We start from the raw sequence: 12,582 nt of genomic DNA on the forward strand, positions 1-12,582 counted from the left end.
TTCTTCTTTATAACTGCTATTCTAATAGCAAATCCTTCATAAAAGTGATTGCATTACATTCTTGATTAAATTATCTTTCCATTGATATATAATATTATGGTACTACTCCCCCCCAAAAAAGAAGTGGTGTTATTAGCTAGTTTTAGAAAATATACTTTCCCCAAAAGGTTTCCACAATTTTGGCCACCACTGTAAGTAGTCCTTGTTTAGCAACTGCCTTATTTAGCAACTGTTGAGAGCTCATCCCAACAACCTCTTCCAATATTTTGTAGCCACTTGCCCTTTTGTGAAGTCTCCCATGGACTCTTAATAGCAATAGCACTTAAGACTTATATACCACATCACAGTGCTTTCCAGCCCTCTCTAAGCAGTTTACAGAGTCAGCCTATCGCCCCCAATAATCTGGGTCCTCATTTTACCAACCTCAGAAAGTTAGAAGACTGAGTCAACCTTGAGCCAGTCAGACCAGTCAAAAGAGAAAACCCATATTCCCTACATTGCTTTTGGGGAGGGCTTCCACACCATCACACCCAGCTTCAAAGACATTGTTGATTCCCACCACCCTACCAAATCTGTGTAGAATTTTGAAAATACTTTTGAAAACGTTCTTGCTCTCTACAAATGCCTTTTCCTCTAACCCTGAGGTTTTTTTCCCATAAAATTTGGAAGCTTTTCCTCCAAAACTAGCAAAAGGCAAATCAAATTGTATTCCGCGAAACCAAGGCCTTCATGCTAAAAACGCCCCAAGGAGTTCCCACAAAGCTTCGTTCCTTCGACTTTAAAGTCAGGATAGCTTCGGGGGTTGGTCAGATGACCGTCTGAGGCTGGATGTGGCCCCGAGATCGTTCCAGGAATAAACGATGCTATGTGGGAAAAATGCATTCTTCACACGCAGTCCTGCAGGAGCATTTCCTGAAGGATTCCTTTGATGCCCCACAGAAGGACGCTTGCGTTTGTATTAAGCTGACGTCGTTCGCTGAGAATATCTCCAGGCAGCAGAAGACCTCAATCCTAGAAGTATTTTAGTCTGGCCATGAGCTACCAATGAGGCTGCAAACTATGTATAAGGCAAGGAACAGCCCCTGAAACCTAGGACAGTTTCAGGAATTACCATCAAATTATCAATGCATCTCAAAGACTCTTGAGTTGGAGAAAGCTGAGCTCGGAGGTGGTATTCAGCCGGCCAGTAGTGGAAATCACAGGTGGGCCCACCCACTCACCCCGGCTCTATGTCATCCTATTTAGGCACGTTTTTGAGGCCGGGCGCATGCATGCGCGTAAGACCAGGCGCATACATAGACGAGGGCGCGCGCTTACATTTGCAAACCGGTAGGGAAAGTAAGTGAATGCCATCCCTGGCCGAGCCGATGGATTTATTTTATCAAGCTGTGCCCAAATCTTTTGTAATCGGAAGTTCTCCTGTTCATCTTTTTGAAGGAAGAGAAAGCTCAAAGCCCAGTGTCAGACCTGCCCCAGTCCGATCCCTTAGGAAAGAGAGACCCTTGACTCCATTTAGTGGAAGTGATAGGTTATTTTATTGAAAGATGCTGGCTGCAGTAGAGTCAGCCCAGAACTGAATTTCCCACACGAAAGCTTACAAACGTTTCCTATCGATCCATCCCATCCCTGTTCTGTCCCTGCACCCAACCAGCCAGCCGAGGGTTAAATAAACTCTTCAAACACTCAATCGTCAGTGATAAGGAACTTGGCAGCAACTCCGTGGATGCCTGCCAAGAACTTTTTACTCCGATAACACAGACAAAAATACACACAGTTTGAATAGTCCAAGTTTGTAATTAAATCCACAGCAAACAGGGGTTGTGTCCAAAGGTGCAAAGTGACTCTCCAGAGATTAGCTTTGTCCGTCACAGAGTCCGAATGGCCACCACACTCCCTTTTATAGCCTGTGGGGTGTGGTCCAGTGACTCAGCTTAATCTCTGGCATGCCTCCTTTTCTGCTGCGCACGCTTGTCTCTCCGACGCTGGCGTGGGTCCAACCACAATGTTTCTTCGTCACTATCCGACGGCTCGGAAACACCTGGCTCCTGGCCAATCTCTTCTCCTTCGGGAGACACCTGAGGCATTACCAGAGAGGAGGGTCCTGGAGAGGGAGGCTTGGCCATCTCCTCTCCTTCATGTTCGGAGCCTTCTTCCTCCGATAAGATAGGCTCGGAGGACGGAGCCACAACACTCCCATCCCATCCCTTGTCCAGCCCAATGCCATCCAATGAGCTGGGGTCTAGGTGCCTTGGGAATGTCTAGTGTTTGGAGCAATCAACATCCCTCTCCCAGCATCTCCGGCATTTCGGTGTCCTTGAAGGCTGGCCCGAACTGGTTCAAAGCATCCCTGGTCTTCCTCAATTGTCATTTTCCCCCCTTCTTTATTTCCCATCACATACTAACACAGGTTTATTGCCCATTTATTCATCCCCCCCCCATGCTCTCTCCCCCCTCTAGTCTTTGATGGCAGGATGCCAGCAAGGCGCCAAGCCAAAGATGGCAAACCGGACACCCTGCCAGGATTAACAGAATAACAGAGTTGAAAGGAACCTTGGAGGTCTTCTAGTCCAACCCCTGCTTAAGCAGGAGACACAATACCATTCCAGACAAATGGATGTCCAACGTCTTAAAAACCTCCAGTGATGAAGCACCCACAACCTCTGAAGGCAACTTCCGTTCCACTAGTTAATTGTCCTCACTGTTAGGAAGTTTCTCCTTCATTCCATACTGCTTCTCTCCTTGTTTAGTGTCCATCCATCATTTCTTGTCCTGCCTTCTGGTGCTTTGGAGAATAAGTTCTTCCTTGTGGCAGTGTCGAGCACCAATTATTCCTCGACATAGAACCGTTATGACGAACATGAGGACATAGAACCTTACCCATAAAAGGGAGGGTCGTCCAGGCAAACATCCTGGAAGAAACCAAGTGACGGAGCACGGTGGAGGGGATTGATGCAAATAGGAAACACATTGATGGTGATAGGTGACGGGCGGTATAGGGAAAAGGGAATCGGGGGGGAAACGGGCAGTCAAGAGAGCGATGGCAACGACGGCCAATGACATCATTACCAGCGTCTTCAGCTCCCCGGGTGGGAGGGAGCAGGCGGCAAATTTAAATATGCTACAGCTGCAGCTCGTCCCCACGCCAATAAAAACGCAGAGACAGAGCAACCAGCCGACTCCGTCTTTGAGCTGAAGTCACGGCGCCAGCGTTTCCTGTAAACTGCCTCGTAAACGAGATTAAACTGGGTTGTATTAGCCGATCCATTGTATCTGTGTGTCGTGCATTACCCAGTTTCGGACAAGTGGTTCCAGAGACGCTGAGAGGCAGCCCCTCAAATATTGAAAGACTGCTATCGCGTCACCTGAATATATTTTTTGAATGCATGTAAAAAAGCAAGGTCAGGGTTTCAAACAACATCCTCTTTACTTTCTGGACCCCCTCCTTCTGCGGCAGAATCCCTGCCCCACCCTTCTCTTGCCCCAAGCAGAAAGGCAAGTATTGTGGCCCACCAGCTGCCAGTGGAGCTGGTGGCAGACTTGGATGATGAGGAGGTTGGGGAGGAACTTGGACCAGTTCTGGAGCCTGGGGAAGGCTCTGACGGATGCTCAGCATTGGAGACAGAGAGGGGGCCAGAGCCATTTCCTAACCACCAGAGAGGCAGCTGCCTTTGGAGGCTGAGATGAGTGAGGAGGAAGAACAGCTGGGGCCTGTTCCAAATGCACGTATGCGCAGAGTAGATAGGAGAGGTGAACAACAGAGGACAAGGAATCGACTCGGGAAGCAAAGCTGTTGTGACCCAGGCCCACGTAGTTGATATTAAATGCAAAACAGTTCCAAAAAACAAACAGATTTTATTAAAACAGCTGAGAATTAACTCATTCTCAGTATATTCTAAATGAAATGAAAGCAAAGTCCTCAAAACACCAGTCTTTAGTTTATCTCTGACCTTGGGATAATTAGGCAAACTGCCAAAGGCTTTTCTTGGCAACAGTTCAGGAACAGAAGAAATAACTACAGCCAAACAAGAAGCAATTCTCTCAACGGTTGTTTTCTGACAAAGAGCCCAAGAACCGTTGCTGGCCTTTTAAGCCTTATGGGAGGGGCCAATCATCTCTTGGCCCTACTCCCGAGTCGTCCTCTCTGCTTTATCTGCTCCTGCCTTCTGGCAGCTCTTCTCATGCATTCACTAGGAACAGGCTCCTTCTATTCCTCTGCCTCTCTACTGTCAGCCTCTGGAGGCTCCAAAGTCCGCACATCACTCCCCGATGGCCCTGGCCCCATCTCTGCCTCCGATGCAGAGCCCTCATCCGGGCCTTCCCCAGCCTCCAGGACTGGCCCCTGTTCTTTCTCAGCCTCATCGCTGTCCGACTCCGCTGCCAGCTCCGCAGGCTGCTGGTGGACCACAACAAAAGCAAACTTTGAAGCTGAATGGCCCCTCCTTGGCTGGGGAATAAATAGAAGGAAAGGGGAGTGGTGATCGTAGGAGACAACCGTTTGTATTTCTGAAGATTCTGCTCATGGTGTTTCGTGCCACAAAGACTGCTTGCCAGAACTTAATTTGCAGCCTTTTGGCTGGGAGCTCACGGCCTTGCAATTATTGCAAGGAACTGATAAGGTCTGTTATTGCCGTGAACTTCCGGGTGTGATTCAAGGTGTTGGTCACCACCTTTAAAGCGCTCCATGGCTTAGGACTGGGGTATATACAAGACCGCCTTCTGCCAGCAACAGCTCCCACAGAGAGGGGCTCCTCAGGGTGCCGTCGGCCAAACAGTGTCGACTGGCGACACCCAGGGGGAGAGCCTTCTCTGTGGGGGCACCTGCCTTCTGGAATGAGCTGCCCCTAGAGCTTCGCCTTAGCCCCGATCTGCGTACCTTTCACCGCGCCCTGAAGACCCTTTTGTTCCAACAAGCCGGGCTGGCCTAATACGAATTTTATAATGGGTGTATGTTTTAATCTGTGGGCCAAATTCTTATATATTCGATTTTAAATTGTTTTAAATTTTGTAAATTTATATGTGTTTTAATATGACTGTACACCGCCCTGAGTCCTCCGGGAGAAGGGCGGTATAGCAGTCCAATAAACATAAACAACTCCTTGCAGGACTCTTTCTTGGACTTTTCGGCGGGTGAATGCCATTAATTCACAAGAGGTAAATAAAGAGGGGTTTTTCGTGATCAGGAGCCTGTTTCTTGCTTCTGCTAAGGCTGGGTCAGAACAGCAAGCCCACCTCTCTTTCCTAAGGCTGAACTTCGGAGGTGAGAAGCAGCCCAGCAAAAGACTCCTTTTAGGTGTAACCCAGCCGGCCGTGGGCCTCTGATCTGACATGCAAGATGTATTATCAGTAAAGTTAGCTTGAAAAATCAGGCCATTGGGGGGGGGAGGAAAGGGGGGGCATCTGTTTCTAATGAGAGGTACAAATTTAGACCTAACTCGGCATGAATCACAGTATCTGGCACGGGCCAAGTTTTTGTACATTGATGCCATTGTAATGAGCCCGAATGGGGGTGAAGCACGTCTGGAGAATCTGGGTGTACCAATGGGGGAAGGTGGACGCTGAGAGCAACTGCTACTTTGTGGTTAACAGTCTCCCCCCCCTCTCCACTCCAGGCTTGGTGGCGGGGGGAGGGTGACCTCATGTTCTTGCCATGCATGGGAGGGGGTCCTCTCCTCTCTTTCTCATCGCAGCCACATCTGGGCAAGGCTTTGGGGGAGGAAAAAAACCCCACACCCCTCCCCGGAGGAAATGATAGGTTTGAAAGTGCCACAAACAGCCTGTCAAAGCTACTGAGCAACTAAGTGAGGGCCCCCACCCACCCACCCACCCCGGCTCCCTCAGGCTTGGCGGGTGGGAACGGGGGGCTACCCGAAATGAAAACCAGGTTGGCGAAGCTGCGGCTGAGCTTCAGCCTGCTGAAGGGCTGGTTAGTCGGATTTCTCAGCTCCGCTTCCTTTGCTCTACGCTGGGCTCTCTCCTCAAAGGGATGGCTTAAGAATAGGGAATCTATTCCGCTTTGCTCTTCGCCTTTCGTTCAGAATGGGTCGGGGAGCTAAGAGCCGTGGGGCCCAGAGCAGAGTTGGGTCTTTGGGGTGGGCTCGTCAGCAAAATGTGGGTTGTTTGCAGCAGGATTGATGGTTGGGAATATCAGAGGAATTTTGCTGGAGGAAGGAAGAAAAGAAGGAAGGAGGGAGGGAGGAAGATGCCTCAATATTTGGAACAACTGTCTTCCAACCGCAGCCCGCCAGAGGGCTCAACCCCAGGCCCCATCGTCCTCAGCTCATCTGAGTTCCTGCACGAGGATCACCAGGTCTCTGACGAATTGGCCAGATGTGGTAAAGTTTGGCCTCCAGTAGATCATGTCCTAGCTGGATAGCTGGACTTTGGAATGACGGTGCCTTCTCCTTAAAGAGGGCACGGCTTCGGAGAACCTAAGAAGAAAGCTGCAGGGAGCCCAAACTGGATGCATGGATAGGGGATGATGGGAGCTTTAGTCCTGCACCTCTGAAGGGTCAGCAAATCAGATGGGGGGGGAAACCTATGTTCCAGAGACCCCTTTTTATTTTCCCAGAACACTTTGCTTCTTTAAAATCTTCAGTCAGAATTCTGAACACGTTCTTTATTTCTCTTTGTATCACATTTCTTGTATTTGGTTATCAATTCCTCCTTACTCTATCATACTTGTCAGAAAGTCTTTTTCCCAAAGTATGTAATTTTCTTTTGTTTTTGTTTTTCTTTTCTAGCTTTCAATGAGAAGGATTTTCTGGCCAGCCAAGTTTGTTTTAAGTTCTGCTGTCCTCCTTTCTCTGTTCTTTCTCTCTTAGAAAGGCTGTCTCAAATCAACTTCCAGATTAAAAACACAAACAACTGATTTTAAGAAAAATCAAAACACGGGCAAAACCAAACAGGTAAATCATTTCAACTCAAACAATTACAAGGTTCAGAAAGAAAATGATTTTGAAAAGAGAAAATTGCCAGAAGTTGGCAGAAATGAAGAGTTATAGATGGATGGACGGAAGGAAGGAAGGAAGGAAGGAAGGAAGGAAGGAAGGAAGGAAGGAAGGAAAAGGGGAGGTGACAGAGGGGAGAAAGGAGAGAAGAAAAGAAGGAGGGAGAAGGAGGGAAGAAAGACAGATGGAAAATAAGGAGGACAGATGGAAGAGGGGAAGGAAAGAGGGAAGGAAGAAGCAGCAATGGATGGAAACTAATCAAGGAGAGAAGCAACCTGGAATAAAGGAGAAATTTCCTAACAGTGACAACAATTAATCAGTGGAGCAACTTGCCTCCAGAAGTTGTGGATGCTCCAACACTGGAAGTTTTTAAGAAGAGATTGGATAACCATATGTCTGAAATGGTATAAGGTTTCCTGTCTAAGCAGGGGGTTGGACTAGAAGACCTCTAAGGTCCCTTCCAACTCTGTTGTTCTGTTCTGTTTTGTTCTAGTCTAGACTAGATTAAACTAGTCTAGTCTAGTTGCAGCAAGTCATCCTTTCCAAATCACACCTTTATGGAGAGGCAATTGAGAGCAAGAAGTCTCATCACTTTCCTCTCTGTTTTCTTTGTAGAGGACTACAAACCTATACTTCCCCAAAATGACATCACCTTTGAAAGGGAAAGGCTAACTGGATTTCCACAAGATTCCAGGTTGCAGCCCAAAGGGGTTGGATCATTTACATGCACTACGTGGAGGAAACTCAACCAGTCTCTTAAAAGCTTTGTGAATGGAATGGAATTGGACTGGACTGGACTGGACTGGACTGGACTAGACTAGACTAGACTAGACTAGACTAGACTAGACTAGACTAGACTAGACTAGACTAGACTAGACTAGACTAGACTAGACTAGACTAGACTAGACTAGACTAGACTAGACTAGACTAGACTAGACTAGACTAGACTAGACTAGACTAGACTAGAATAGAATAGAATAGAATAGAAAAGAAAATATGGAATGGAATGGAATCGAATGGAATCGAATAGAATAGAAAATATGGAATGGAATGGAATAGGAATAGGAATAGGAATAGGAATAGGAATAGGAATAGGAGCTGGAAGGAACCTTGGAGGTCTTCTAGTCCAGCCCCCTACTCAAGCAGGAGAACCTATACCATTTCAGATAAGTGGCTGTCTGGTCTCTTCTTAAAAGCCTCCAGTGATGAAGCACCCACAACTTCTGGAGGCCAGCTGTTCCACTGGTTAATTGTCCTCACTGTTAGGAAGTTTCTCCTCAATTCCAAGTTGCTTCTCTCCTTGTTTAGTGTCCAATCATTATTTCTTCTCCTGCCCTCTGGTGGTGAGTGTGTGTGTGTAGTGTATTCCATTTCATTAATTTCCTGCAGAATACACACACCTACACATTTGGGGGGGTGGGAAAGAGATACCACTTTCTGCTTTCCATTAATATAATTATAAATGGCATTTTTAAAGGGAAGCAGAGTACCAGATGCTGTTTTGATGGCTTTCTTGACCAAGACATGGTAAGCTTGGTGTAAAAGAATGAGGTTTGCTTAGATAGTTGTAAGGTCCCAAAATACACTTGAGTCACCAGAATGCCAAAGAGAGAGACTCAAGACGAGGCTTGCAAAAAACAAACAAACAGATTTTATTTATGGCCAAAAACAAAATACTGGGTGGAACTATATCCAGAACATACAGATACAATGCATGCGAGGAGATAGCCACACCTTGGGGAAGATATGGCGTCCTTTTATACCCTCAGAGACATCAGCTTAGTATCCACTTCTGGCCTCCTAATTTAGGTTTGTGTATTCCTTGTTGCCCTGCAAGGGGGAATAGAAACTTCCCAATTAGTCATCTTGAGCATTTCTTTGTTTACTCAATTGGCCACTTTGGCCCCCTGGCCCTGGAAAGTAGGAGTCTATCCAAATCAAACATAAATTAGGGCTGAGGTGTAAATTATCCCTTTGTTGATGGCTGTAGTTTCAACTGAGATAACGGACCATGCTTTTAGATAGCACAAGAAAAACAGGAAGAAGATTGATATGGGTTCAGGTCAAATGGCAGGGACATATGTTTATTTGTTGTTGTTTTTTTAATTTGATTTATATGCCGCCCTTCTCCGGAGACTCAGGGCGGCTTACAATGCATTAAGCAATAGCCTTCATACTTTTTATATTTATACAAAGTCAGCTTATTGCCCCCACAAACTGGGTCCTCATTCTAACCTACCTTAGAAAGGATGGAAGGCTGAGTCAACCTTGAGCCTTGGAGAGATTCTAACCAGCAGTAAATTGCAGGCAGCTGTGTCAATAACAGGGTGCTTAGACCACTGTACTATCAAGGTTTGACAAATACCAGATACATTACAGGCCTAATAACAGAATATGTTTGTTACAGGAGATACAAATAGAAAGGAATAAAATGTATTACAGGAACCTAATGGTTACAGAATCTAGTATATCAGTATATCATATTCTAGTATTATTTATTATATCCTTGTTATTGTTTCCCTTCATGGTCCTTTCAACTCACCTGAACAGGAATTTTCAGGCTGCAATATCCCAAACTGCTGAAGGTAAGACCTCCAAGGTCCCTTCCAACTCTATGATTCTATGCTCTATGATGTCTCTGTCTCCTGCCCTCCCACACCACTTTCACATACTGAGGTTGGTCTTTGTTCTGTCTTCTCAAAAGTCCTGTAACTTGATTCAAAAATAGGCATTCCGAGGTGCTGCATTAAATGAAAACCATGCTACACGCCAGTGGTGGGATTCAGATTTTTTTACTACCGGTTCTGTGGGTGTGGCTTGGTGGGCATGGCTTGGTGGGTGTGGCAGGGGAAGGTTACTGCAAAATCTCCATTTCCTCCCCACTCCAGGGGAAGGTTACTGCAAAATCCCCATTTCCTCCCCACTCCAGGGGAAGGTTACTGCAAAATCCCCATTCCCTCTCCACTCCAGGGGAAGGTTACTGCAAAATCCCCATTCCCTCCCCACTCCATGAGGTTACTGCAAAATCCCCATTTCCTCCCCACTCCAGGGGAAGGTTACTGCAAAATCCCCATTCCCTCCCCACTCCAGGGGAAGGTTACTGCAAAACCCCCATTTCGTCCCCACTCCAGGGGAAGGTTACTGCAAAATCCCCATTCCCTCCCCACTCCAGGGGAAGGTTACTGCAAAATCCCCATTTCCTCCCCACTCCAGGGGAAGGTTACTGCAAAATCCCCATTCCCTCCCCACTCCAGGTGAAAGTTACTGCAAAATCCCCATTTCCTCCCGATCAGCTGGGACTTGGGAGGCAGAGAATAGATGGGGGTGGGGCCAGTCAGAATTTTTACTACCGGTTCACCGAACTACTCAAAATATCCGCTACCGGTTCTCCAGAACTGGTCAGAACCTGCTGAAACCCACCTCTGCTACACACCCACCCACAAAACAACGCCATAGAAAAACAGATGGATAAAACTATTCGTTGACCAGTTTAAGAAAACTGCCTTGACATGAACTCTACAGCCGTGTTCCACAAGTGGCTGGAATTGTCCACAAGATGGAGCCAAAGGAGGGGGGAAAAAATTAATTGTGACTTTTCTTCTAGCACAATCTCTCTCCCTCACTCTGTGTCAAACGTCTGACTAGCGCACTTAAGCAAAATAGGCGCTCTCCAGCATTTTAAAATCCTAAAAATAAAACTTTATTGGATATACCATTTCCGGTACTGAAGAATTATAAACCAGCTCTGAGGTTTTTCCCGGGCAATGCTACGTAGTTAAACATTAGTTTAAACTACATTTAGTTTCTTTCCACCCATAGAGATCACACCAGGGGTGAAATCCAGCATGTTCTGGAGAACCAATAGCGGAAATTTTGAGTAGTTTGGAGAACCAGCAAATACCACCTCTGGCTGGCCCCAGAGTGGGGTGGGAATGGAGATTTTGCAGTATCCTTCCCCTGCCACGCCCACCAAGCCACACCACATCCACCAAGCCATGCCCACAGAACCGGTGGTAAAAAAAAAATTGATTTCACTACTGGATCACACCGTCCAATAAAGAATCAGTCTTTTGTTTTGAGAACAGTTCCTTTCTTTATCGGACACCTGCAGTAGTGACCTTGGTGGGGTTCTTGGCTCACACGGTCTATTCTTGGATCGTCTTGCATTCCTTCTCGCCCTCCCTCCTCCCCCCAGTTGAATAGCGATAAAGGTTCAAACGGCTGAGAAGCCTTTCACACCTGACACTCTGCTTCTTCTCATTTCTTCCCCCGACACATGTGTTCCTTCAAGCCCAGTTTGGCCACCCAACTTTAAACCCAGACAACCTGTGGAAAAGCAGCAGAGAGGAAGAGGCCGAGAAAGGCAGAGGTCGGGACGCCGGTGCAGTTCTTCGAAAATGGGGATGATGAACTCAAACGTTGGGAATAATCAAAAGCAAATAGTTGGCCATGCCACTATGACAATGCAGCTGATTGTTACAAGGCCAGCTACATCTTCCCATGTCCTCCAGCATCTTTCAGAGGAGAGAAAAAGAACAATTAGAAGATGTATTATTATTATTATCTTTATTCATTAAACATGAAACTCAAGTCAACTGAACATTCAAAAATGCATCACAAATACCATTGACTGGTGCTAATGGTTGATATGGGTTGCTGCCAACGTCCTAGGTATCAATCAAGTACCTTCTTAAGATGTAAGATGTTCCGAGTAGTGCAGTTTTTTGCAGTTCCGCTGGTGTTATTGCAGGAAGCTGCAATTTGCTGATGTATCTTATAAAATTCTTGGACATGGTACCAAGTGCCCCGATGACAATGGGTATCACTGTGACATGTTTCATCCATAGCCGTGTAGTTTCGATGGCCAGGTCGCGATATTTCATGATTTTTTCCAGTTCTTTTTCTTCGACTCTGGCATCTCCTGGTACCACAATGTCAATAAATTGTACATTTCGGTTTTCGACAACTGTGATATCTGGCGTGTTGTGTTCCAAGTGACGATCCGTCTGTATTCGAAAGTCCCACAAGATCTTCAGCTTCTCATTTTCTATAACTTTTTCCACTTTATGACTTTTTGGATTACAGGAAAGTCGTATTTTTTTACATAATGACTGGTGGATTAATTTAGCAACTCGGTCGTGTCTAGCTTTGTAATCAGTTTGTGCGATTTTGCTGCATTCACATATTAAATGTGAAACTGTTTCGACTTTGTTGTTGCAAAGTCAGCAGTTTGGATTGTCAGTGGATTTTTGTATCTTTGCTTTCATGGCATTAGTTTGTAGTGCTTGTTCTTGAGCAGCCAGTATTAAACCTTCCGTTTCTTTCTTGATGGTTCCCATCTTAAGCCATGCCCATGTAAAGTTGTCATCACGTTTTCCTTCAATGTTTTTCAAGTGCTGTCCATGCAAAGCTTTGGTTTTCCATCTATTTAATCGGTCATCCAGCTGTTTTTCCTTATATTCTGCATTTGTTTCTGTTGTTTTTATAATGTTCTCTGTTTTATTATTATTATTATTGGTTAATCTTTAGTGAGATTCACAGCCTTTGAGGCTGGTTAATAGCTCAGCAGCTCGAGTCCTAACCAAGGACCTGGGAACTGTTAAGTTATCGTCGGAGGATGTAAGCTGTTCCGAGT

At 46.1% G+C, this 12,582-nt stretch overlaps 1 long non-coding RNA gene across 1 annotated transcript; it reads left to right on the forward strand.

Annotated features, from left to right (window-relative positions):
* The first annotated feature begins 5,744 nt into the window (after window positions 1-5,744).
* On the forward strand, window positions 5,745-11,913 carry LOC148112303 (uncharacterized). The gene is made up of 3 exons (XR_015729570.1): window positions 5,745-6,905; window positions 9,498-9,532; window positions 11,239-11,913. It is a non-coding gene; the product is annotated as an uncharacterized LOC148112303 (long non-coding RNA).
* The last annotated feature ends 669 nt before the right edge of the window (window positions 11,914-12,582 follow it).

The sequence above is a fragment of the Pantherophis guttatus genome, chromosome 11 (genome assembly GCF_059756535.1).
Source record: "Pantherophis guttatus breed Tessera chromosome 11, ASM5975653v1, whole genome shotgun sequence".
In the NCBI taxonomy this organism is placed as follows: Eukaryota; Metazoa; Chordata; class Lepidosauria; order Squamata; family Colubridae; genus Pantherophis; species Pantherophis guttatus.